The 27,582-nt window shown below is 41.9% G+C and overlaps 1 pseudogene; it reads left to right on the top strand.

The window, feature by feature from the left end:
• Positions 1-27,582, top strand: part of LOC143640362 (alpha-1,6-mannosylglycoprotein 6-beta-N-acetylglucosaminyltransferase A-like) — a 97,802-nt pseudogene that overhangs the window by 29,816 nt on the left and 40,404 nt on the right.

Raw genomic sequence — 27,582 nt, 5'->3', positions numbered from 1 at the left:
TTCAGTTATGGGTACAGGCATAAACTAAAGTAAAACAGTTATACCTTGGAATCTGAGCAGAATTGGTTCCAGGACCCCTGTAGATGCCAAAATCTGCAGCCACTCAAATCCCTTATATAAAGTAGTGCATTCTAGACACATCCTCCCCTGTACTTTAAATCATCTCTAGATGACATATAAGCACTAATGCAATGTAAATAATTGTTATACGGTATTGTTTAAGGAATAATGGCAAGAAAAAATTGTACAAAAATAATATCCTGAGGGGGATATTTTCAATCTGTGCTTGGTTGAATCTGAGGATGTAGCGCCCACCGATATAGAGACTAGCTGTATCAGGAATACTTTGACCTTTGTTATCTGTGAATCCATATCACATTACTATTGTTGCAGAGATTTCTAAATATTTTTTTCAGTCATCACAACTTCAAAATGATGGTATATAACTGACCCATTTTTGGATCTTATAACTTTGTGTATTCATAAAGAGGCACTCATATTACCATATTGCAACTTTAACGTATTATGATAACAAGTCTAATTTGTTTCCCTTAAATCCTTTGTGTTTTATTTCATGCATTTCCTGCATTATTTGAAGGAAATACCCAATCATCAGATTGTCAGTGGGGTTCAGGGAATACAAAAGGTTAAGACCCTACTCTGTCACCTGTGGTCCAAATTTTATTCTGATATTGTCATGGTTCTCAACCATGTCTGCCCACTAGGATCATCTGAGAGACTTTCAGGAATTCCAGTGCCCAGACCAATTACAGTCATCAGTCCCTTAATCATAGGGATATGTTCTTGAGAACTGTGCCAGCCATTAAGTGATTGTATCATTGTGTGAACATCATAGAGTGTGCTTCCACAAACCTTGTGGGGCTGGAGGTGTAGCTCAGTGGTGCAGCACTTGCCTCAAGTGCATAAGGTCCTGCATTTCATCTTCAGACTGCACAAAACAAAACAAGAACACAAACCTAGTTGGTGTAGGTCAACCACATCATTGATCCTCTTGTTGTGATCCAGAGACACTTGTAAACAAGAGATAGATGAGGTTGCTGCCAGTAAAACATGGCATATTCTTTTTTAAAAAAATATAACAAGGAGTACACTAAAATAATGACCAAAGGTATAGTGTAGTAAATACATAAATCAGTAACAGTCATTTATCATGATGAAGTTGTGAAGTTGTGAAGTTGTGAAGATGTGTTGTCTGTAGCTGTATTGCTTTATTTTTACATTCCTGGCAGGATGATGCTTGTTTAAACAACACCAAGTGATGTGTTCTGCAGTACTTACTTTCCAGCTCCTTTATGATCTTAGGAGACCCCTGTTATATCTGCAGTCCCTCTTCAATAGAAATTCCCTTCCATGGTATGTAATTGTAAATGCAGTTCTCTGAGGTGATCCTGGGTGTGAAGTTGAGGTTGAGAATTCTTGCTCTAAATATTCAGATAAATCGGCCAACTGCTTTCTCTTCCTAGTCTTCAGATAACAAATTAAATTTCATGTTCACAATAGAATATTCAAACTGAGAGAAAAGGACAGTTCTGCTACCTTTCTATAGATAACTGTTGAGGGTGGGGGGGGTGTCAAAACAATAGCTCAGCCAGGCAGATTGTCCTGAAATTTGAGGTCATTTGACATTTGTTCTCACATGTACTGGTCCTGAATTTAATCTTAACCTCACACCTACCTGCAGAAGAGACCCTGACTATGTGCCTGGGTACTTAAGTAATCTGGTCCTATGGAATGAGGGGCAATCAAATTGTTTTCTAATCTAGGTATCTGTATTTCTCTCTGGGAGATATAAATATAACTACAAATATAAACTGGGAGGTTCACAATTGGCCTTCGAAACCCTGGAGGCTTACTGATCCCCCTGGGCGCTAGTCGTGGGCTTCCTCTTCCTGTTATTCCTCCTCATCGTCGCATCAGTCCCTCTCTATACATGACATTGGACTTTTAACTGCCTTTCCTGGAGCAACTTACAAATTTTATCCGAGACACCCTCGAGGTTGAGATTATTTTGTGTTGCTTTATTTCTTAGGAAGCTATTAAAATCATTACAAATGGGTGGCAGACTATTAGGGGCTCTGTAACCGCTTTACTGAGATAGAATTCATACAGCATGCAAATTACCCATCTGAAATGTCCTATTCAAAAAAGTTGTAGCATATTCAGGGGGTTCTACTGCTCATATCACAATTAATTTTATAATATTTTCATCACCCCACAATAAACTTTGTGCCCTTTAGCCATCATCCTCCCTCTGCTTCTCCATGTCCCCTCCCTCAAATGCTTATCTACTTCCCACCTCTATAGATTTTCCTATTCTGGGAATTTCTTTTAAGTGAAACCCTACAATGAGTGCCTCTTGTGACTAGCTTTCATCTAGCATGAACTTTTAAAGATTCATCAATGTTAGCACTTAATTCCTTTCTATGGCTGAATGATACTCCACCCTACGAATGGATCACATTTGATCTAATCATTGGCTGATGGGCATTTAAATTGTTTAACTTTTGGCTGTTAACAGTAAGACTGCAGTGAACATTTGTGTACAAATTTTTTTTTTTTGCATGGACATATGCTTTTGTTCTTTATAAACCAAGAAGTAGAAATGCTAGGTCCAAATGATCACTCTGTCTTTTAAAGGAACTGCCAGAGTGTTTTCCAAAGTAGCCACAGCATTTTATATTCTCTTAAGGTAGAGAGTGTTTTTTATTGCTGTGTTAACTTCTTAGAAAGGTACTGAAGTCATTACAGATGCTTATTTAAGTCCAGGGTTTGTTGAATGAATCAATGGCAGAGTTTTGGGGACTGTTAGAGGGTGCTAATGTTTCCTTATCCTTGTCAATACTTGTTATTATCTGAATTTTTTATTATAGTCATTTTAATTGATGTGAACTCCTGTTTCACTGTGCTTTTGATTTGTTTTTCCCTGATGTCTAATGATAAGCTCTTTTTTTTTTTCATTTGAGTGGCAATTATTTAACCCTATCTATTTTCTGCCTACCATGTGATATGCACCTTTTTCTCTGGGTGGACATGTCTAGAAGCAACATCTTGGGGCTTATCAGAATGGAGTTTTGGTGTATGCATGTAGTGTATGGATGTGTATAAGTCCTGTCTCTCATACTGAGAATCTTGGTCGAGGTCCTGTTCTTAATACTAACTTACCAAGAAAAGGAAAAACCTCATTAATTTTTGGAAGCTTAATTAGGAAGATAAAGTTATAAAAAATAATGAAAGAATATGTGAACAAGGGTAGTATAAATAATCTGAGGTTATTTGGCCAAATTATGATAGGAAATATTATGACAATGTTTGTACTTGGCAATGTACTTTTATATGCTTGTTGACTTCCATTACTTCCATAGTATTCATACATGGGCAACAGTGGAGCTCTAGGTTTCCATTTAACAAATCCACAAGGACCTTGGAAGTGCTTTTTACAGAAGGGAAAAATAATTTGTTATTTTATTCCTCTGTGTTGATTCATGGAATTTCCTATGCAGAACACAAATATGGTACTGTTACTGGTTCTTTGTCTTTTAAATTCCTAGAAACAGAATGCTGGGAATGAATTTGAATCAGAAGACAAAGTCCTGGGTTGAACATTCACAGTGTCTTGCACAGGGAAGGTGCGTGATAAATTTTGTTACATCAATGAATGAGGATTGCACTTCATTTCTCTAGGCTGTAGTTTTATGAATCAAGAGTTTTAAGTAAAGAAAGGTCTGACAAATATGAAGTCTCTTGCAGCTCCAAAATTCCTCTGCACAGGGATAATTGCATTCACAGCTTTTTAGACTAAAAGAACAAGAAAATATTATAAGCCTTTTCAGAGTGTCCAGTACTAGTTGAGCGTCACTAATCTGATGTCCACGATACTTGAAAATCCTAAGCTTTTTCAGTTGTTGACATGATGCCCCCAAGTTTTCAAATTTTGGGACGTTTTTGATTTGGGATTCTCTGATGAGGAATGCTTAACCAGAAGTTTATGCAAATATTCCATTCTGAAAAATCTCTCAGATTTTAAATACTTCCAGGCATTTAAAAGAAGGGATACTCAAGCTCTATACTCTCTGGGATAGAGTCTTGCCTGTTAGCCACATCTTGGCTGCCCCATTCCTTTGGTGATCAAGGACCTTCTCATTACTGTAGAGTCTTCTGCTTGAAATATGTGTACATGGCTCAGTTATAGAAATTAAATTACTTTTCTCATAGCGAAACTGTGAAGCAGCCCTAAGTGAGTATTTGCAAACTGAGAATGAGCAGTGAGGTCATTTTAATTGGAGACTGTATTTTACCATGGCTGATTTCTGTTGGCTTTATTGCTCTTCACTCCTGTAGCCAAGCTAGCTGATGGAGATGCTGGCAAGAGCTGGGTCTCAAGTGTGCAGATCCAGCCACCTCCTGGCTGTTGCTGAGATGCTGAGGCAGTGTGGGTTCACAGGGGTGCACTTTGCTGGGGCCTTCTGATAAGTGTAGCTGCATGTTCATATGAGGTGTGCATGGAGAAATTGCCACCTTGTCCTACACACAGGACAGAATCCCTGGAGACCTTTTATCATTGGAGAGGAATTATGGGTGAAGTGCCTTTGAGTTGAATGGAGCCCGTGCTAGTGTGGATGGTGATCCCAGTTGTCGGTAAAGGTGAGAAGATCAAACTGGGTTTTGTGACACTTCCAGGAGCAAACAGATGGCCATCAGTTTTTGAATTTTGAGAGGTTTATTTTAAACTCATCTTTCTTCTACCTTTGCCCCTTTTCTCTCTTCACTCAGGGTGAGGGATCAGACACTCTTAACCTCTCAGACACCTGGGGGGTTTCTCAATAAAAAAGCCAATGACACTATGTCCTTTGAATTCTTTTCTAAGATGTCATTTCAAACACTTGTCTTCTTTACTGTTATCGATGTACAGAAAAGTGAGCCTTGGCAGAGCAACCTCTCTTCATGGTAGAGCAAATTTGACTCTGAATACCTGTCTTTGTGTGAGGCTCACTTTCAGATACCTGTCCCTCTCCCTACCACTGGTTTTCCTCTATTCCTTCATCACTTTATCATCACCCAGAGCTGATTGAGTTTCTTATGCATCATCCCACCTATAAGCACTGTCTGAATCAGGATTGAGATTGACATCTGACTTCAGTCTCTTTTGTTTGGGAGACTCTTTTTGTGACCTTATTTCCAGATCTCTTTGATTCGGCAGCGAGGACTGGTTATCATTAACTTCAGTGTGCAGTAGATGTTTGAACTATGCTGCATAGTCAAGAGTTGATGTCTTAAAAATATATATATGCATGTATGTCAAACGGGGTAGTTAAGAGATCAATTGTATAGTACCTGATGAACCTTGTAAAAGCATCAGGACAGTTAACAAATGATTCATTAAGATCATATCAAAAAACCACAAGCTCTCTTTTTAAATTCCAAGAAGCTTTAAATATCAGCAATCCACATCTCCTCTCCCAGCAGAAAAGGGTCTTCTCCTGCTGCTGTTTGCCTCATTTTGAGCCCAGGTTCCCTAGGCTGTGGTCCACAACTCAGAGTTGCTGGGTCAGTGATTAGGAGAGAGGATTTCTGGTCCCTTGTTTCTCTGTGAAACGTTCCTCTCCACTTCATGGGAACTTGGGCTCTTTACGACTTTTTGCATTTGTTCATTCAGTTGTTTGAAAAAGCCTGTGGAGTTTGGACCCCTGGACAAAAATCCTGCCCACTCCCCCCCACCACAGGAGGCTGACAGGTACCTCTTTTACTGTTACATGGGTCCCCACCTCCCACACAGGGGTCCCTCTTCCCATATCCCCCCATGAGACCCCTCCTTCCACATGCCACACAAGGTCCCTTCCTCCACACACGTGGTGGTTACCTTCTAGAAGGTGCAGACTATGTCTCAGAAGGACCCATTTCAGCACACAGCAGGCAGCAGGTTCACATCGACTCGGCTGAGTTTGGAGGTTGGTGCTGAGGATTTTAAACATTCTACTTTCCCATCTATAAGATGAGGTCACCATCTCCCTTGTCTAAAATGTGATCCTGTGTGCGACAACACTCCAGAAAGACAAGTGCTGCATAAGCCTGTTAGTGTCCTCCATCCACCTTGGCTTCCTGCCTTATATCACCGTATTTCCATCTCCTCCATTCCTTCAAAACCTCTTTACTCCTTATTCGTGTCCTGACTCCCTGCTTCCCTCCCTTCTGCCCTCAGATGGGAAGGAAAGCATGAGTGAAAAAAAATCTATCTGGTTCACAGTCATCGTTTCCTGTCAGTGTGTGTTTAATGCTGCTCTTGCCCTGTGCACATGTCTCCCAGCGTAGCTGCATCTGTGTGGCAGTCAGGAGATGCTGCCTACCCTTCACAGGAGCACGCATCTATGTGTGTGGACCCCTCCATTTGCTACCGCTGCCTCTGTATTGTGTGTTCTTCCCAAGTCTAAGCATGACAGAAAGTGTTTGTTCTCATAGATTAAACCCAGTACCCAAGCACTTTCTACACTGTGTGGGTACCATTATAAAACAGAGGAATTTTCACACCAACGTAGTCTGCCTGTTCTGTTGACAGCTGGGTGACAGTTCTGTAGAATCAGTACAGAGGTGAAGTTTTAGGTGAACCACAATGATGTAGCTTGGCTTTCGTGAAGGTGAGAGGTGAAACTGAATCCTCAACAACAGTTAAGAACTGAGCCTCATTGCTTATATTAACATCTCTTTGTATTTCTTTGCCCTTTCATCATATGGAAAAAAAATGGCAGGGAGAGAGAACTTGGGTGAATGGCAGGGAAAACGTTCTAGTGACATCTTAGCAGGGTCTGTCCCCCTCTTTTGAAGGGACCTTGTATAGAGTAATTACAAGCATCCCCTGAAAAGCATTAGCATTAACCTTTACTAGATTAAGATTTTGTTTCTTAGCCACACTCAGATCACAGACTCTTCCACAGGTTGGAAAGTTCTCCGTGAGTACAAACTAATAAAAACATTTACTGAGTTTTTTTTTTCATTGTGATGGAAACAAAATGGGGAGCTGTCCTCTGAGAAAAAGCCCAGAGTCCTCAGGAGCTGTGTGGTGATGGAAGGTTCTGCCCTTGGTCGGATTCAGGGAGCAGCTCTTCCCTGTGGTAGAAGGCTGGAACTTCTGTTTATTGCACTCTGATTCCACCCACCCCACAGCCTGTAGCACATTAGAGCCTTTGGAAACCCATTGTGTATTCAGAACCATCACTGTGTCACAAAATAAGGGACAGGAAATTTATCTATTAGGTAATAGAATCACAGAGGAGACCCTGTTAGATTTGTTGATAAACTGTCAAGAGGAAGATTAAAAACTGTGGCCTAGCTGGAGTCTCCTCCCCAGACTAGGAGTCAGATGGAGGGAAAGACGGGAACCTGCCTGCGTTCATTCAAACAGCATTCACTGAGTGCCTGGTGACCCAGCAAAAAGATATTAGCTTCTCGTGTTCCTCATGACCTGGGACAGGAGATGGACAGATATAAAGAGAATAGCAGATGGTGGTGGAGAGGTGTACACAGGAGTCCAGGGAAGCCCAAAGGAGGGCAAGGCCAAATCCAACTAAACCCAACCGGGCATAAGAGGGTCAGGTTGAGGACTGTGTTTTCAGGGAGGCAAGCCCTGGTTGAGTTCTATATAAAGGAAGGTGGGCGGAGAACAGAAGAGGCAGAGGAATTCCTGCAGGGCTCCTTAGAAGGACTGGCTTCAGGCCAAGTAAGGTGCACACCTGTCATCCTAGTGTCCTGAGAGGCTGAGGCAGAAAGATCACAAGTTTGAGGCCAGCCTCAGCAACTTAAGGAGACCCTGTCTCAAAATAGAAAGGGCTGGGACTGAAGCTTAGTAGTAAAATTCCCCTGAATATTTTGTCCTTAGTCTTGGGGAAGGAATCAGTTCAGCAGGTGTTCACAGAAAGGATGAATCTCATTTGGGGAGTCTCCTAGCAGAGCAAACCCAAGGGTCTGTATCTGATTCTGTAAATAAAGTTATATTAGAGTGTGGCCCCACCCATTCTTTTGTGTGGCTACTACATCAGAGAGAGACTGTGTGGCACACTGCCTATATTGGGTGTGTTTTAGAAAAAGTTTAGTGACCTTGGCCATCACATATTTTTGAAACTCTCAATAAGAGTACTCATAGTCCAGCCCCAGGGCTCTATCTACTTCCTGGACCATCTAATGAATTTACTTCACCCCACCCTACCTGCCACTCAAGTCAGGAGCCTCTGGTCTCTAAACACTCTGGAAGTAGAATAGTGTCTGTAGTGGAGGTAGGGGGCTGGGCATTTCACTCTATATATCTCTTCAAAAACATCTGATCACCCCATCCTGCAACTGTTGGAGACTCCTAATTTCTCAGGACCTCTGCTACTGTTTAGCAGCTTGGTAAGTGTTGCCCAGCAAAACCAGGATTTGCAACACTGATGGGAGTCACAGTCATTGGGAAGTACTCTGTATTCTTTGATGCAGCAGCCCATGCTTTAGTGACTTCTGTGCCCTAGCAAGTGGGAGAGGGAAGCTGCAGGCAGAGCATGAAGAAACACAAAGAATGCATTTCTAAAAGTGGCTGAGCCAGGCTGAACTCTTGGCTAGTAAGAGCTAGAAGAAATAGAGCAACAGCCATTTCCATTTTATAGATAACAAAACAGAGGCCCCGACAATCTAAGTAACTTCGTTTTGACTGCCAGTAGACGCTGCCTCTGATCCCTGATAAGGAGGGTGTTTCTTCCTGTGGAGATGTCCCAGTGAAATGCCTGATCAAGAAGTCATGAATTTCTGTTGCAGACTTTCGAAAGATGTGGCTTTTGAGGATTAGGTACAGCTAAGATCCTCTGTAGGGCTAACTTCTTCTTTTAGTCCCAATAACCACCAAGGTACTATTTATCAAATAATGTTGCAATTTGGGATCTGATTTCTGACTAGTTCTTTATATAGAAAACCACTGGTAGGAAATAAGGGTGACATTTTCCAAACCTTCCTGGAAAATATAGATACAAAATGAGAATGAAGCAGATAGAGTCATCCAGATTTCCAACCAGCATGATCATTGCTATAGAAAAATCGGTTTATAACTATTCACTTCTTAAAACCTTTCACTATTTATTGCTCTGCTGTTCTTTGAGGAAAAGACCAAAGTCCTTGTCGTGGCATTTGAGGTCTTTCCTGTGTGGGCGCTGCCTGTCTCATCTGTCTCACCTCTCAGTATCTCACATATTTTCCTTCCAGCCTAAGTGGGTTCCTACATTTGGACCCACCTCAGTACTTTGAAAGACATCTTTAAATTGTCTGGCTCATTCCCACATTGTCCTCCCATCTCAGCTAAGTTAGTATTGGATCTGGGAGGCCTTCTCTGAGCTTTGGAGATTGAGTTGGGTCTCCTCTCTTGCCCAGTCCTGAATCATGTCAGCTATACCGTTCAGTTTCTTGTTCACTCTTTCTCTTTAGATTATAAGCTTCTTGTAAGAATGCTGCTCTTTTTTCAGTTTTGATTCTATAGTCACCAGGAAGCGGAATCCACTTGTACTAGTTACTATAAATGGGATTTGTGGTCAGAAAATATATAAAGCAATAAAGAAATCCTGGTGGAAATCTAATATCTGTAAGGAGCTGTCCCTATTGGAACCACAGTGGGAATTCCTCAAGATGGCGCAGGTGTTTTGTGCCTCTCTGCTCCTCTGCACCCAAGTTCTATTTGCCCTTCTGTCTCCTGTTGGTTTCTTGAGCTCATACACATGACTGCATGAAGTTTCTGCATGATCTCACTTTGCCCATGTGGCCTCCGATGCCCCCCCACCCCCCAGCCCTGGCAGGCACTCCTAATCTCATGGCTTTATTTCCTGCTCCCCATTCATTTGGTTCTCTGTTTCTCACTTGCAAATTTCTAAGCAAGCACACTGGTCAGCCTACTCACCGTTCTGAGCCAAGGCACACCAGTCAGAGGTCATCATCTTGTAGGTGGGGTCTCCTGGAGTCAGGTCCTCACCACAGACCAATCAAACATGTTTGGAGCTGGTGAGGTTCTATGGGTCAGAACCTGGCTGCCATGATGGGCATCTCTTATTTTGGTTTCTCTTCCTGTCTCTCTGCTGACAAGGATGTTAGGCATGTATATTTTATGGACTTGATGGTATCCTTTGTTGTTTTTCATTTTTTTAGATATCATTAATGGAGCTCGAGAAAAATGTGTATTGCCTCCTATGGATGGCTACCCCCACTACGAGGGGAAGATCAAGGTAAGGCTGAAGCATCACCTGCTCATTTCCATCATCCTCAATCTTCCACCCCACCCCCCCAGATACAAATGAGTGAGTGAGACCTGGAAGTGAGTTATTTAAGGGGTGCCTCCATCCTTCAGTATTGCATTGTGGCCATAATGACCCTTCTTTGCTTATGCCAACCCCATGGATTTAGTCAACATTTACCCTCCATGGTCACACTGGAAGAGCCTGGCCCGCTTTGGGTGCCTGCCATAATGCTGCTTTCTTTTCCAGCCTCTAGTGGGTGGGTGCTTCCTGTGAGGGTTTCTTAGTGTCCACCTGCCCCCTACCCCTACCTCCCTGCCATCTTAGTCCCAGGCTCCTGATCATTTAATCCAGGCTATAATTTTGGTGCCACATTTGCATTTGTGGTGAGTACCCAGCGATACTGGGCCACTCTTTCAGAGTTATCATTTTTTATTTTTTGGTGCTGGGGACCAACCCATGCCTCATGTATGCTACGCTCATTCTCTAACACCAACCTGCAGCCCCAGCCCAATGTTACATTTTTTTAAAAAAATCCATAGCGACAGTAAAGAGATTAGTGGTTGCCAGGGGATTGGGGGGGTGGGAGACATGAGGTAAAGCAGAAGGGATTATTTAGGCAATGAACTATCCCATTGATAATTTCATGGTGGATGCATGCTATAATACATTTATCTAAAGCTATGGAATGTACAACACCAAAGGTGAAGCCTAATGTGGATGATGGTCTTGAGTTGATATTGATGTGTTCATGTAGGTCACTGATTATAGCAAATGTAACACTCTAATGCAGGATGTTGATGGGAGTGCTGTGTTGTGGAGAAGGGTGCATAGAAGCTCTGTACCGTCCACTCACTTTTGCTGTGAACCTAAAACTGCTCTAAAACATAAAGTCTATAGTTAAAAAGAAAATTATATAGCCTGCCCAGTAACTTTCAGGGAGAAGTTTCAGTTTAGGTCTGCAGTTATGACTGTGAGACCAACCTGGCAAGCACTTGCTGATCTCCTTTGGAGCAGGTGCTCCCCAATGCTCAAATTGCACTCAGGCCCACCTGCCCACACTCTGTGTTTCAGGCACTGGTGAAACCCTAGTTTCCAGAAGATGTGCATTTGGCCTTGATAAAACTCTGCTAGGCATGGCCTCTCCTGGCCTCACTCTACAGCTGTGGCCTAGCTGAAGCCAGTGTCTTCCTGTGGGTGCTCCAGGTGTTGAACATCTGGTCATCGTGGCTCAGCAACCACTTGCTCTGTTGTTAAGCTATGGTTTGAACCATTCACCCTGCTATCACCCTTTATACCCCCTCCTTCTCTCAGCAGATGGGTAGGAGCCCAGGGAATGGAGAGCTGAAAGGTGTTCATGTGTGTGCTTGTCATTTCAGTGGATGAAAGATATGTGGCGCTCGGATCGCTGCTACGCAGACTATGGAGTGGATGGGTCCACCTGCTCATTTTTTATTTACCTCAGTGAGGTAGGTAAGTAGCTCACTTCCTGTGGCTCCTGGCGGGGTGCATGTGTGTGGTTAAACTGTTTTGTGGCTGAGCCTGGAATTTGAAAAGTTTCAAAATGTGTAGTGTTGTTTTTATATGGAGGAACTATGGTCTTTTTGTCATTATTCTCCCCACCTCTCAAAAGATTTTTTTTTTCATTAGTAGAAAAAGAGGCTTGAGTGAGCTGTTCACTTTTTCCTTCAATTTTTCCTATTGTGAAAAACAGGTAATGTGAGATCTACCCTCTGAACCACGTTTAAGACCAATTCAGTGGCATTGAGTACTTCCACAGTATTGTGCAAACATCAGCGCCACCCATCTCCAGAATCATTTTCATCTTGCACAACTTAAACTCTGTACCTAGTTAGCACTAATGCCACACCTCTGTCCCCTAGCATCTAGCAGTCATCATTCTACTTTCTGTCTCTTTGAACTTGACTATTCTAGTTACCCCCTAAAAACAAAATCGTATAATTTGCATCTGGCTCACTTCACTAATCTTTAAGTTGTAGTATGTGTTAGAGTTTTTTCCATTTTAAGACTGAACCATATGCCACTGTGTTTATATACTACCATTTGCTTATTTATCCACCTATCTGTGAATGCTTGGGTTGCTTCTCCATTTGGCTTTTGTGAATAATGCTGCTTTGAGCCTGGGTGTATAATTTTCTCTTGAATACCTTGTTTTTAGTTCTTTGGAAAGTATATACCCAGAAATGGAATTACAGGATGATTCAATAATTCTATTTTTCATTTCTTGAGGACCTGCTGTATTGTTTTCTATGACAGTCATACCCTTTACATTGCCACCAAAAACAAGGGTTCCAGATTCTCCACATCTTCACCAATACATGGTACCTTCTGTGTTTTCGATAGTAGCCATCTCTATGGATGTGAGTGATAAAACTCATTGTGGTTTTGGTTTGCATTTCCTTTTTTAGTGATACTGAGCTTCTTGTCATGTGGCCAGAGTTAGCCATTTTCTTAAAGGTTGAATTAGTTACTTTTGCCTTCTCTTACTTCTGTTATTGCACCCTTGAATTTAAATAGAAGCTTTGTTTGTTTGTTTGTTTGTTTTAAATAAGGATTGCAGAGCATTTTCCAGACCACACTGGATTTGCTATAGGCTTCAGTGATCTTCATTTCACCTTTAGGAAAGTCAAGGAGTGGAGAGGTGTTAAGGTCTATACAGAAGCAGCTGAAGGGGAAGAACCTCTAGGGGACCAAACCCTGCTACTTCTCCTTACCCCACTGATGGCCAGGCCAGCCCTCAGGGCTGATGAAACAGATGAAGACCAGTTTCAGAGAATGCAGCTCAGTGGGCTTTCTGCTGCCATTTCTCTTTCATCCTATCCTATTTTTGTGTGCTGTTGATATTGCCATTTAGCCAACATTAATAGCTCCCCGGTGCTCCATGGAAAATGACTCCAGTTTTGAAGCTAAATTAAATGTGTTTGCCATAGTTTTCATTGTGATGTTACAGGGCAAGTTCCCATTGTAGAGCTGAGGCCACTAGAGTGGTCCTTTCTTGCTGGCTCTTTCAATCACATCAGACATGTCTCTCAAGAGTACTAGGCATACTTTCATTGAAGGGATAGGAAAAGGGGACACTCTCAAGGAGAGAGTGAGTCCTCTCAAAGAGGAGACGAACAAAATGCCCCTCCTTCCCTCAAGTTTCATTGAGGGTCCAAGGAGAGTTTCCAGAGAGTCCCACCCATGTCTACCTCTTGACTTTTGACTGACAACAGAATGATATCAGTCTTCTAAGTCCTCACTGTGCATGGTAAAGGTCCAGGACAATGTTAGGTCATTTTGGCCCATGCTTGTCACAGTGCTAATTGGGTCCTCTTGTTATAGATTTTATGGTTAGGGTGAATTATCCTTATCTCCCTGACTTCTTTTCTTTTAATATTTATTTTTTAGTTGTAGTTGGACACAATATCTTTATTTATTTATTTCTATGTGGTGCTGAGTGTTGAACCCAGGGCCTCACTCGTGCTAGGTGAGTGCTCTACCTCTGAGCCACAACCCCAGGCCTCTCCCTGACTTCTGAAACCTGGTCTGTGTAAGGGTCACAAAAGTCCCCCCTTCAGAGTAACTTGTGTTCTTATGGGCATTTTGAATCCACATTTCTCCTGCATATGAAGGTTAGCTTGGTAGGACCAGCTTATTGAATGATCCCTTAACCTCATATTCCCACCACTTGGGTCTCTTAGTGGGATTCAGGTGCCTTTCTTTTCTGCTTCATAAGGTGACAGGAGCAGACCTCTTTTGATTACAGAAGTCAGGTCAGTATTGGTATTCAGCGTGCCAGCATGTATCCCTGCATTCTATGGAGTTTGCCTCTCTTTTTTGATCATTCCCTCTTTCTTTAGTACATTTAAATCAGACTTTTTTTGTATAGTGCAGGGGATTGAACCCAGGGCTTCTCATATGCTCTATCACTGAGCTATACTTCCAGTCCCACAGACTTTTTAAAAAAATTTTTTGACAAGTTGTTCAATGGCCACTCTGTGGCCATCATGAGAACCCCAGAATAAATGAGTTTAGAACCTCTTGGAAATTAAAAGTTCAAGAGTTGGGCTTGTGCTTTGCCTCATTAGCGGGCTGCTAGCAAATACATTTTTATTTTTATGTTTTTATTCTACTGAAGACTGAACCTCTACCACTGAGTTACATCTCCAGGCCCACATCTACCCCTTTTTTCAATGTTGAGACAGGGTGTTGCTAAATTGCTGAAGCTGGCCTGGAACTTGCAATCTCCTGCCTCAGCCTCCTGAGTTGCTGGGATTATAGGCATATGCCAGGGGCCGTCTGACTACTGGTTATCTCTGTGTGTTTCTTATTTGTGACTTGGGTGGCCTGTGGCCTAAGTTATCATTTCCTTCTGTAGGGGGTTAAGGCTTGGGTCTACAAATTAACCTTCACTCCAGTGAGAAGTCAATTAGAAGTACTTTTCCTGCCCCGAGGGAGAGGCTTCTCATTCAATTTAATTTTCAAGTTTTCTTCCCCTTTCCCTGTGATAGAATATAGCCAGAATCCAACTGTGCACTATGATTGACAAACCAAGCCAATTTCACACCTTCCCAAGAAGGAGAGGACTGAGGACAGAATAGAGGATTTTACATTCCCACTTCAACTTCCTCTCCATCTCTGAGGCAGGAGCTGGAAAGCTGTCGGAGTGCAATAAAGACCACTGAAAAGCCAGGTGCAGTGGTACATTCCTGTAATCCCAGCAATTCAGGATGCTGAGGCAGGAAGATCATATGTTCAAAGCCAGCTTCAACAACTTAGGGAGGCCCTATGAGACCCTGTCTCATAAAAAATAAAAGGTCTGGGGTTGTTGCTCAGTGGTTTAGTGTCCCTAGGTTCAATCCACAGTACGAAAGTGGGGGGGACCTGCTAGAAAGGTACTGCAATTATTCATGACCTGTTCCCTTCCTTTGAGACCACTGCCCACTCCCAGTTCCCAGGGGAGCTGAAAGGAAAGAAAAGCAAGGTTCTGAAGCAAAATTGAAAGGACTGCTGGACAGATTTGGCTCTGCATGGGTCATCTGTACTTACTTTGGAGACAGAGTGTTTCCTTTCAGGACATGATTCTTATAGTCACAAAGTGTGGAATGGGAATTCATTACTCAATCACTCTTTTCTGAAGATGATCAGGTTTTCCCTTTTGTTTAGGCAAATTCTAAGTGAGCACTTCTTGAACATCTGTCATAATCATCTATTGTCAACTACTGAGAACTCATTTTCTTTCCATCATGCTGTGTGCTCATCCTAAGAGTCAGATGGGAGAGGAAGAATGATCCAGGAAGGATAGAGATGGTTTCTCTTGGGAGAGTGCTAGGAACCTCTTTTTTAAGTTTTATTCTAAAAATAACCCTGAACCAGGACTTTAAAAAATTTTTTTTAATCAAAGCATCATCAAGTTACCTTATAAGAGTTCAAAAGTTTCACTGTGATGGTCACTTCAATAGGATTACTTACTGCCTTAGAGCCTCATAACTGAACTTCAGCTTCCATTTCTCCTGTTTTCTATGTTTTGTGATTTTGGGAAAGTGACTCAACTTCTTCATGCCTGGGGTTCTTCCTTTAGTAACTATTAGTTTTAATTTTTGTTTGGTTTTGAAAGACCTTACCTTGAGTGTATTGTGAGGATTCTCGTTTCTATGAGAAAGTACTTAGAGCAGAGCCTAGAAATGGAAGACAGGCAATCAACATAACTGATACATTTATGGTTTTCAATGTCATCATTATTTGAAGATAGTTGTGGCCTGTCACTTAGCCTTGGACATTATAAGTGGACTTTTGGTTCCATTTTAGAATTAAAATCAATGTATGGTTCTTGCTCACCAAATCTGATTTAACTTTAGATCCTTTGACTTCTGGTAATTTAGAAATTCAACAGTTCCCTTGATGCTTTTTTTTAAAATTGAAAAATAGAAATTGTCTAAGTTTGTGCAACACAATGTTTTGATACACTCATATATTGTAAAAGACCAAATCAAGCTAATTAGCATGCCCTTTACCTCACTTTTTTTTAATGGAAAGCACATTTCCCCTTACCTGTTTATCTCTGGATATGATGCTTGTGTTTGCATTTAAATTGTGAGCTGGTGGTTGGGGATGTGGCTCAAGTGGTAGCACGCTCGCCTGGCATGCGTGCGGCCCGGGTCCCAGGTTCGATCCTTAACACCACATACAAACAAAGATGTTGTGTACGCCGAAAACTAAATAGTAAATATTAAAAATTCTCTCTCTCTCTCTCTCTCTCTCTCTCTCTCTCTCTCTCTCTCTCCCTCTCTCACTCTCTCTTTAAAAAAATAATAAAAAAATAAATTGGGAGCTGGTGTATATGGAGTCAGTATACCCACTATAATTGTTAATGTGAAATTGGCAGAGATGGTTTCCAAAGCCAATTAATTCCTTCAATTAATTCCCATCTAGTATTTTAAATCCTAGATAATACCTCAGTCATTGTTGGGGTTTGCTGGTCTGGTTTTGGTTTATTTTTTCGTTTTATGTCTCTCCCCCATTTCCCCTTCCCCTCTCTCCTCTCTCCCTGTTTTCTTACTTCATTGAACCCTGAAGATTGATAATTTCCCATATCATATGCCAGATTTCTCTAGCGGGTGATAAGATAACCTAGAGGGATATCCTTATTTGGCTTCTCAACTTGATCAGCATATGCCCCAGTGACTTTTGTTCTAGTTATCCTATTGAAAGAGCCAATTCTTTTTTCTATCTATTTTCAACATTAGAAGTTTGACAGATCTCACAAGGAAATAAAGTAAAATGCCTCATCTTTTTAGTTACCTGGTGAATTGCAGCATCAGATGCAGAACGGTGTTAGAAAAAAAAAAATTAGTTGTAGCTGGACACAATACCTTCATTTTCTTTATTTTTATATGGTGCTGAGGATCGAACCCAGGGCCATGCTCATGCTAGCCTAGCGCTCCACTGCTCAGCCCCAGCCCCAGCCCTGTCTTAATAAGTGGCATTCTTTCTTCCTTCCTTCATTCCTTCTTCTTAGGGTTGTCTCAGTGGCCAGATCCCACTGAATTACAGATTTAGAAACCTCCACTTTTGCCCTCATTATGTGTGATCTACAGATCATTTTTGGTTAATCATGTAGGAAGTGAAGCCATCAGAATGACTGACCCCTTATAGTATCCCTGTGACTGCTTGTTATATGTCTGACACTGCACTATTGCCTGGAATGGACAGGACCATTGTGGTGAAAGAGGTGCCCTTGTTTTGGGGGGTCTCTGGGTGGTAGAGAGAATGAAGCATCATTGAGCCCCCACTCTAAGACGGACACCTCAAATATCCAATCTCATTTAAACCACTCATCAGTTCCAATGGTTAATGGAAACCCAAGTCACAGATAGCTCAGACGTCTCTTTGCTGCTCCTTGGTCCCAAAGAAAACTCAGGCATGTAATTTATAGGAATTGACTTTGCATTCAGCCTTTTACTTAAATCGCCTGGGTTTCAAATGTGGCTCTATTTAGCATCTTAAATGCTTATGACCAGAATTTCAGAGAGTTTTTGATTTTGAAATATTTGCATAGGCTTTCCTGATTGAGCATCCTAAATCTGAAAATTTGAAACTTGAAATGCTACAAAATCTGGATTTTTTTTGAGCCTTTTAAATTTCAGATTTGGGGATTAGAAACACTCAACAAGTGTATCATAAGCAGCAGAATTCTTTCTTTTTATTGCCCACAGGTAGACCACAGGCCAGGCCAGTGGCAAAAGAGCAGAATTCCCCTTGTTACTCCTGCTGTCAGAACTGAGCACCATTTCTTTGCCTAAAGAAAGAATGTGGGGAGGAGGAGGGCAGGTGGGGTAGCCTTTGAGATCCTTGGCTTCTGAAGATCTTCTGGAACCCTCAAGACTTGAATGAGATACAGCAAGGAATGCTCCCCCTCCCCCATACATACACACCTTTCTCTCAGGGGGTTACATGAGATAAATGAGCCAAGAACTGCACAGACTTTAAATTATTCTGCAATGTAAATTATTTCTGCTTCAGTGCTGAAATTCACAGAGATTTTCATTTTAGAGCTTACCTCTAATCTTGGAATAAAACACTTTTTCATCCTTGTTGAATTTTAGCCTTCAGGAGCAGGCAGATGAGGTTGTCTCCTTTTGTCTCCCTTTGCACCTCTCTTCTTTCTTTTTACCTCAAAATTCCTATGAGAGAAAACCTTATTCTTTTTTTTTTTGGATCATTTTCCTTTATCTTTTGTTTTTGTTTTTTATTGATTTTTTTATATATGACAGCACAATGTATTATAATTCTTATTATACATATACAGCACATTTTTTCATATCTCTGGTTGTATATAAAGTATATTCACATTAATTCGTGTCTCCATACATGTACTTTGTATAATGATATCCATCTCATTCCACCATCATTCCTAACTCCATGTCCTCTCCCTTCCCCTCCCACTCCTCTGCCCTATCTAGTGTTTGTCTATTCCTCCCATGCTTCTTCTCCCTATCTCACTATGAATCAGCCTCCTTATATCAGAGAAAACATTTGGCATTTGGTTTGGGGGGATTGGCTAACTTCACTTAGCATTATCTTCTCCAATACCATCCATTTACCTGCAAATGCCATGATTTTATTCTCTTTTATTGCTGAGTAATGTTCCATTGTGTATATATGCCACATTTTCTTTACCCATTTATCTATTGAAGGGCATCTAGGTTTGTTCTACTGTTTAGCTATTGTGAATTATGTGCCATAAACATTGATGTGGCTATTTTTTCTATAGTATGCTGTTTTTAAGTCCGTTGGGTGTAGTTTGAGGAGAGGGATAGCTGGGTTAAATGGTGGTTTCATTCCCAGTTTTTCAAGGAATCTCCATCCTGCTTTCCATATTGGCTACACCAATTTGCAGTCCCGTCAGCAACGTATGCGTGTACCTTTTCTCCCCACATCCTCACCAACACTTATTGTTGTTTGTCTTCATAATAGCTGCCATTCTGACAAGAGGAAGATGATATCTCAGAGTAGTTTTGATTTGCATTTGAGAGAACCTTATTCTTAGTAGCTATGTTAAAAGGAAGGTGAATCAATTGTACAGTGTACCTTCTAAGGTTCATAATTCTCCTTTTATTTTTTATTAAAAATAAGTCTAGATGGTCCTGAACTTGAACTCCTTATTTAAGTGGAAGGACATGGCTCCTGACCCCCACCTGGGAAGTTGAACAGATCCTTAGTGTGTATCAGGAACTAGGCCTTACCTAAGACTGTCTTTTCTATAAATCCATAAATGCTTTGTGGTCTGGGCATCCTCTATCCTTCTTAATCATCATGTATGAGTGCTTGCTCAGTATCAGGTCTCTGCTGAGTTCGTGTCCTGCTCTTTAGAAGTCCACAGTTCCACCTGGGTGGGAACCTCCAGGGACTGTGTTGCCCAGAGATCAAGCAAGAAGATCTTGAAGATACAGAGCTGGTAGCAGTGAAATTCACTTGGGTGAATGCAGGAAATCAGACTTGTCAAGGATGAGGATGAAGAAGTCTATCCAGGAGAAAAATAAAGAGGAAGGAGGGGCATTGCAGGCAAAGACAATGGTACCAGGTGCAAGAGAGGCTGGGAATGACCAGAAGGAAATAAACCATAGAAGGAAATAGAGAAGAAATAAACCATAGAAGGAAAAGTTGGAGAGCTTTCAGGAAAGAAGCCCAGATTGTGAGGGGACTTGTGTATAGAGTTCAGAAAGGAGTCTTTTATCCAAATGACCGGAGGGACCTTTAGAACCATTTCTATAGGAGAGCAAAATTTTCATTTGAGAAACTAGAAGGTGGATTGAAGGAGCTAGAGTTTGGAAATAGTATCTTACCTTCTAGGAAGTAGGGCTTGAGGCAGACTCACACACAGTAGCCCCTCCTCTCTAGGATTGCTGTCCATAAATTCTTTTAACTGTGTTACACTGTGTCCTTAAAATAGTAAGTGGAAAATTCCAGAAACAACCAGTTTCTAAGTGTTGGATGACTTTTATGACCATATGTTGTTATCATTATTTTCTTTTATTGTAAGCTATTGTCTCTCATTGTGCCTAACTTATTAATTAAAATTGATCATAAGTTCCTATATATAGGAAAGAACACAGTATATGTAGGTTCCCTTTCTATCTGCAGCTTCAGGCATCCACTGGGGTTCTTGGAACTATCCCTCATAGATAAAGAGAGACTACCATATTTTACTGTGGCAAAGGAAAAGTGTGAGAAGATGTGATGGAGTGTGTAACCACGCTGTTCCTCTGTTTTACCAAGAGCCATACAGACATGGGGGCACAGTGGATACTGGACTCCTGGAGGTTTATAAAGATCTCTGCCTTAGCATCGTCTAGGTGACATAAAAGAAGTGGGCTTATTTGCCCTGCTCTGCCCAATGTGCCATTGGCCTTGGTTTACCTCACAGTAAACTAAACCCCCATGTCCCACCATTCCACCTTGTGGCTTCTTCCTAGCCTGGCTGATGTGAGCACTGACTGAGAAAGAGAAAGAGAAAGAGCAGGCAGCTGGGGAAATCAGGGAAGGCTCATAATGTATGTGTGTCATCATGCACAATGGAACTTAGCTTACAGAAGTGACAACAGGATGGGACAGGTGCAGAGTGAAAGGAGGAGACCGGGAGCAGCAGAAGATGCACAAGATGGCCACTCAGTACAGTGGACAAGTCCACACATAATCTTTTAAGAAGGAATATCGCAGCACTAGTAAAGGACTTGTATGTCTATTTTCAGTCTAGATGTGCTTATTCTATGGCCTTGTTTCTTAAGGAAAACGTGATGCATTATTGTACACACATGGCCCCAACTTACAGTTCGACTTGGTTCATTGGAGTATTAAATACACTTGTGATTTACCATATCATTTCTTAAGCTGTGCTTACCAGGACGTAGCCCCATTGTAAGTCAAGGAGCATCTATAGTTGTAAAACCATGTAATAGACCAGTTTCTTAATTTGTGGGGAAGGAGGTGGAAGCTACTACTTTAAAAGTGATTGAAACTCCAGGAAGCTCCTGATCACAAGTGTCCTTCTCAGATTCTTTGTGCTGGAAATGGCAGCCCAACTTCCCTGGCCTGGACCATAGCCAGGATGTGCTGACTCTTGGAACCCTGATGGAGGGCAAGGATGCAGCAGGGCTCAGAATTAACTGGTTCTGCAGACCAGAAGCCTTTCAGGGCCACAAACTCTCTCCCACTTGGCCTTGTATGTGTGAGGGCTTCATTTTTCTTTGAGTCTGGTCTCCGCAGGGTAGGATCTGCCCTTGCCTCCACAGCCCAGTTTTGCAGTCCAATTTCTATTGCCTGGAGAGGTCTTGACTCTCCATACTGCCTGGCACGTCCCAGGGAGAATTCCCCTGGCTCAGACTTACCAGGTACTTTCCACTAGACAAACAAACTTGGGGCAGGGCTGTAAATTCTTTTGTTGTTGTTGTTGTTGTTAATGGCAGGTCACCAGGTGCTACATGGATGTGTAGAAATGAAGTAGAAGAGGCTATGTGTGTTTGCAGTGGGGAACAGGGGTATTACTGAGGAAAAATACATGCCATCCATACTCCAATCTAAAGCTCAAAATACTGCCATTTCCAGAGGTCAAGTCTATACTCCCAGATGAAAGAGAAGTTAGACACAGAGCTTCTGCCTCTCAAGTTCTGCATCCTGCCTCCCCTGCTGCAGCGCTTACCAGTGTTGCTTAGATTGAATTGTTTTCCTAAATCTCTCCATCCTGGCTCTAAATATCATCCTACAAGTTCTGCAAATGTGCCTGCCCCCAGCTATAGCCATAAACAGCCAAAGACACGCGACTGCGGTGCTCGTTGACTCCATCAGGGCTCTCTTTTCCCTTTGCATCTCCTGCCCCCAGATGAGGTTAGGTAGATTTAAATTTTAATCAGTTAGATCCGTTGTTTTTAATGGGAATTTAAATTGAACTAGGGACTGAAAATATTAGGGGGCTGCAAGTCACTCAGCTGGAACGTGGTAGCAGCATTTCCCCTGCCTCTAAGATGGGTGGTGGCTTGCTGTAGTGTGATCCTCAGTGCAAGCCCTTTCTGACTAGATCTCAGGAATTAGTAGGTGGCAGATCATTGGGACTAAGCTTTTTTTTTTTTTTTTAACTTTGGCCCCTTAAGTCAGAGAAGGAAAGCTTCCTAGAGTGATTTCAACCCACTTCTTTGATCAATGGGACTTGGATTTTCCATCTAAGCCTGGATGACCAAAACAAGGGAAAGGAAGGGGGTATATGCTAGAAGATGCCCCCATCCCTGTATATCACCCGCCTCTTTGGGCCTTCCCATGAGTTGAGGAAAGGCAAGCAGGGACACACTTAATTTAAGAAACCTCAGCCCTTAAACACAAAGGGTAGAGTACACATCACACACTGAAGATAAAAGGGGATCCCTTGAACCCCTTGATGCCAGGAACTAAGCCTTACAGTGTGGTGACAGTGGTGAGGCCTTAGAGTCTTGGACATACTGTGTTTGGTTTATTCATGATCACATGTGTTTTAAATTTTTACATTTTACATGTGAACTATATCAAATATACAAATGTCTTTTCCACATTTTTTACTGGTGTACTATAATTGTACATATTGATGGGATTTGTTGTTGTGTATTTGTACATGCACACAAGGTAACAATATAATTTGGCCAGTATCACGCCCCAGCACTTCCCCCCTCCCCCTGCCTCCCTCTCTCCCTTCCACTCCCTGGTTCCTTTCCTTTACTGATCTCCCTTTGATTTTCATTCCCTGAGATCCACCCCCACCTTTCTTTTTCTTTTTCTGTCCAGCTTTCACATTTGAGAGAAAACATATGACCCTTGACCTTCTGAGTTTGACTTATTTTACTTAACATGATGGCCACTTGTTCCATCCATTTTCCTGCAAATGCCATGATTTCTTTTTACTTTATGGCTGAATAAAATTCCATTGTGAAATATACAGAAGTCTTTAAAAACCAAGGCATTGTCTTAGTCCATTTTCTCTTAGCATAATAAAATATTTTAGTTTGGATAATTTATAAAGAACAGACTTTTTTTGGCTCATGATTCTGGAGACTGAGAAGTCCAAGAGCGCGATGCTGGCATCTTCTGGGGGCTTGGTGAGGGCCTCATGCTTCATCATAATATAGAGGAGGACATCCCCTGGGGAGACAGAGCAAGTGTGCCAGCTCAGGCCTCGCTTCTTCTCATAAGACCACTAATGTCATCTGGGGGCTTCACCGTCATGACCTCATCTAATCCTAATTACCTCCCAAAGGCCCACCTCCAAATACCATTAATATATGAATTTCTAACACATCACCTTGGGGAAACACATCTGAATCATAGCAGACATCCAAGTACCACCCAGATTTGTTGGTGTTAGTACTTACAGTATTTTTAAACATGGAAATGATATATTACAAATAACACTGAAGCTCCATCTGCTTCTGTAGATCATCTCTCCTCTGTAATCAGTATCTGGAATTTAGTTCCAATCATCCTCCTACATGTTTTTGTACTTCAGCTACAAATGTCCATAAGTGTGAACATTACCCACATGCATAATATTGCTTTGTAGGGTTAAGAATATACAAAAGTTGCATCCAGCCATATAGATTGTTTCACAATGGGTCCCCATACTGTTGCTCTCTTGCAGAAACCACAGACAAGTTACATCCCCTTTTGAGCTACAGGGAAGTATGTGGTAAGGTGCTGCTTATATTAATTGTGGCACAATCCAGATGAACAATCAGGGCCTGGAAAGAGACCAACTTGACATTCTACAGGCAGCATCAGCAGAACTTTGTGATTGATTTGATGCACATATTGGCAGGAATTGGAGTGAGGAATAATGATTATGGTCCAGGTATTGGTAGGGAGATTAATGCTGGTCACTGAACTCAGGGGCAGATACAAGGATACTGCTCAGGTTAGGTGATGGGTCCTCTTTTAGACCTGTTAAGTTGGAAGCAACTACAGCATAACAGATGGAAAATTTCAGAATGCCATGAGATATTTGGACTTGAAATTCAGGAAAGAGACCTGAGCTGGAAATGCCTTGTTGGGTTCCTTGAGCATCTCATGAGCGTTCACTTCAGGCATTATAATAGTTTGGTTTAAGAAACTTCAGTGGCACCTTTACCTGGAATAAATAGTGTGGTTCAGACTCACGAGATTTCTACCAAACTCTGACAAGTGTCAGCAAGAGAACCAAGGCTGAGTTAACTAATTACCATGTCAGCTTCAAAGGTTAGAGTTATACTTGAGACAGTTTTCCCTCCAATCATCCATGGGGATTTTCTCATTTGTGAGATTCTATAAATCCTCTCTGAATATAATTCCTGCTTTCTGACTGCACCATGCCTTAGTGTTAAAGAGTTCAAAGACTTTATTAGCCTTTATGTAGACTTCTTTCTATTTGCCCAAACTTGCCACCTTGTTATGCTTCAAGGTGCCCCAACCTTTCCTGGGATTTGCTGACAGTACATATGTAACCTAGTGTATCATTTCTTTCACAGACATTTACTCTGGGAACTCTACTCTTAAGTCTGCCATGAATGGTTTTCTGCAGGGTGGGAAGCAGATGGACCATTCCCTATTCTGCCTGTAGCTTGCTGCAGGTCTTACCTGGGGCCTGTGGTCCACCCTCACTATTTAGCAGCTGACTTTTCATGGGGCGGTGTCTCCTTTTTATAAGGGAGAGATGCCTGTCCCCACCCCCAATCTCTGACTCAAGGCCAGCAGGATGTCCTGAGAGGCCTCCTTTTGTGTGATTGGAATCAGCCCTCAGTAGCTAAAAATGTAGGGTGGGGTCCAGGAAGAGTTTGGGTAGCTGCTGCTGTTTAAAGTGTCCAGAAAGACCTGGCACACTTAGAATAGGGAATGCCTGCTCGTGGGTGGGCCCTAGTTTTCTCTCCATCTCTTGCTTTTATCTTCTCCTCCTCCTCCTCCTCCTTCATCTCCCCCTTCCCCTTTGCCCCTTCTTCCTCTCTATTCCCCTCTCTCCCTCCTTTTCCTCCTTTCTCTCACTGGGATGTCTCAGTGCAGTCCCTCTCATTACCATCTGCCCGTGCCTACCCACTCCTTCCCTTTAGTACTTACTTGATTCTTTTCCCACACCACAATTGGCCTCTGGCTTCCTCGGGGCCTGTTCCCTGGTCTATGACCTCACAGATTCCAACACTGAATGACCTTTTTGCTATAATGTCTATCACCATCTGTCAGGAATCCCTCTGAGTCAGGATTCTGACTTTCTTCATCTGCTTCAGCCTACCACACCATCCCTGGGTCCCCCAGTTCCATTAGCAGGGGAGGAGGCAGGGTCCCTGAGAAGAGGTTGTGTGAGGCAAGAGTTACCAAACATGTCTACCATAAGAACCATATCCCAGAGCCCCTCCAATTAACCTTTCCCAGGTAGATGGCCCTAAGCATGGCTCAAACTCCCAAGTGGGAAGCTGTGATTTATAAATGGTTCCTCATCACTATGCCCAGCAGCCTCACCAAACTTCACCTGGAATTAAACTTGCAGCTCAAGCGTTCATGTTATTTATATGTTAGTCTTCAGGGAGTAGCTTGCTTGATGCTAAGTCATCCTGATCTGTAAAATAGAGAATGTGGACTTGCTGTTGTATCCTTCATGAATATTTCTGATATATGATTTGAAAGTTTTCCCCTAGACTGAGAGTCCTGTGTTATAGTCACGAGGGCAGTGAGTGGCAGAGGGCAAATTGTGACTGGCTGCATTCAGAGCCTGCCTCCTCTTCCCTGTGCTCCATGGCTACTGTTGTCACACCCTGTGTCCCTTATGGGTTTGAGTCACAGAACTTTCTATTAATAGACTTGCCTCAAGTGTCTGAAACAGGCTTAGAATGGGAAAGCCTTGTCCCACCTTCATACAACTGGAAAACATTACAGAACTTGAATTTTTCAGCTTTCAAATAAATAAATAAAACACCAAACAACCAAGCTGTACAAAATCCAGCTTGCACAACTTAGTCACACGGAAACACGAAGAGGAAGAAAAAGTGATCTGGTTTCCACTTTATAGGTGGTTTTGATTCAGAAAATATGCTTCAAATCCAGTTCCTACAAATACAAAAAAAAGGGGGGCTTGGTTTTGCTTCTAGAATAAAAAGTAAAACTACTCTTGAATGTTTCTGGTCTTACCAGAGTTTCCATTTATCCCTTTTTTTACTTTTGCCTACCTGGATATTCTTCTCTCTCCAGCTACTGAGTCAATCGATACATATTGTGGGAAACTCTTCTCTCCCCATGACGAGAATTAAGTGGGATCCAGTTCCAACAACATGAGTTAATCATCACTAGAAATATTGGCAAGAGCTGGGGATGTTTGTATTCCTTGGGGACAGCTTAGCATCTCCGGATAAACATTCCAGTCCAATCTTCTGGCTTCTCTGGGTCTTCCATCTCCAAACTCTCTCCCCCATAAAGAGGATGAGCCAAAAGCAACTTGAGGATCCCTGGTAATTTACAAAGTGAGGACGATACTTCCAAAGAGTGGCAATGAGTTGTCATTGGTACTCAGTAATGTGTTCTAATATAGTGTATTTCTTGCATAGTTATACAGTAGCAATATGACTATTTTTAACCTTAAAAAAGAAAGTCCAGAATTTGGATTGCCAAACTACTGCCATTTCCACGATAAGAATGTCCACCCCTGAGGCCTCTAGCTCTTAGAAGCTCCATCCTTCCAGACAGGTTGTTAAGCAAATAAAACAAGAAATGCTTTCTGCTTGTGCCCTCGTTTTAGAATAGAAAGATCTATTTGGACATCATCCACACATATATGGAAGTGCATGCAACAGTTTATGGCTCCAGCACAAAGAATATTTCCAGTTACGTGAAAAACCATGGCATACTCAGTGGACGAGACCTGCAATTTCTTCTCCGAGAAACCAAGGTGAGTTTTCAGTAGATTTGTAAACATTGACCAGAGTTGCTCTTTACAGGTTTGTTTCCCTTGGCATTAAAAATGCGATCAGATTCTTTCTTGTTTTCTTTCTAACAATGCAATAGCTCTTTAGGCCTTGATTGGGCAGTAGTTTCCTAGCAGCTGTCACTAAAAAAATTAGTGAATAGGGAAAGGAGGTTGCTACTGTTTGTTAATTGATTTTGGCAAAAAAATAATGCAATTAATTTTTTTTCAAAAATTGTTATTTGCACAATTCCTGAACTAACTAAAAATAAGTGGGGAAGTCAGGAAACTTTATAATAAAAAAAAATTACAGAGGATCTTCTCTGTGATAGGCAATAAGCCAGGGGCTGGGAGTAGGGCCAAACATGGGAAAGGTAAGGCTCTATCTTA

Source organism: Callospermophilus lateralis, unplaced genomic scaffold, assembly GCF_048772815.1.
Source record: "Callospermophilus lateralis isolate mCalLat2 unplaced genomic scaffold, mCalLat2.hap1 Scaffold_196, whole genome shotgun sequence".
Lineage (NCBI taxonomy): Eukaryota > Metazoa > Chordata > Mammalia > Rodentia > Sciuridae > Callospermophilus > Callospermophilus lateralis.
The sequence above is the reverse complement of the archived record's forward strand: the minus strand, read 5'-3'. Positions and strand labels throughout refer to the sequence as shown.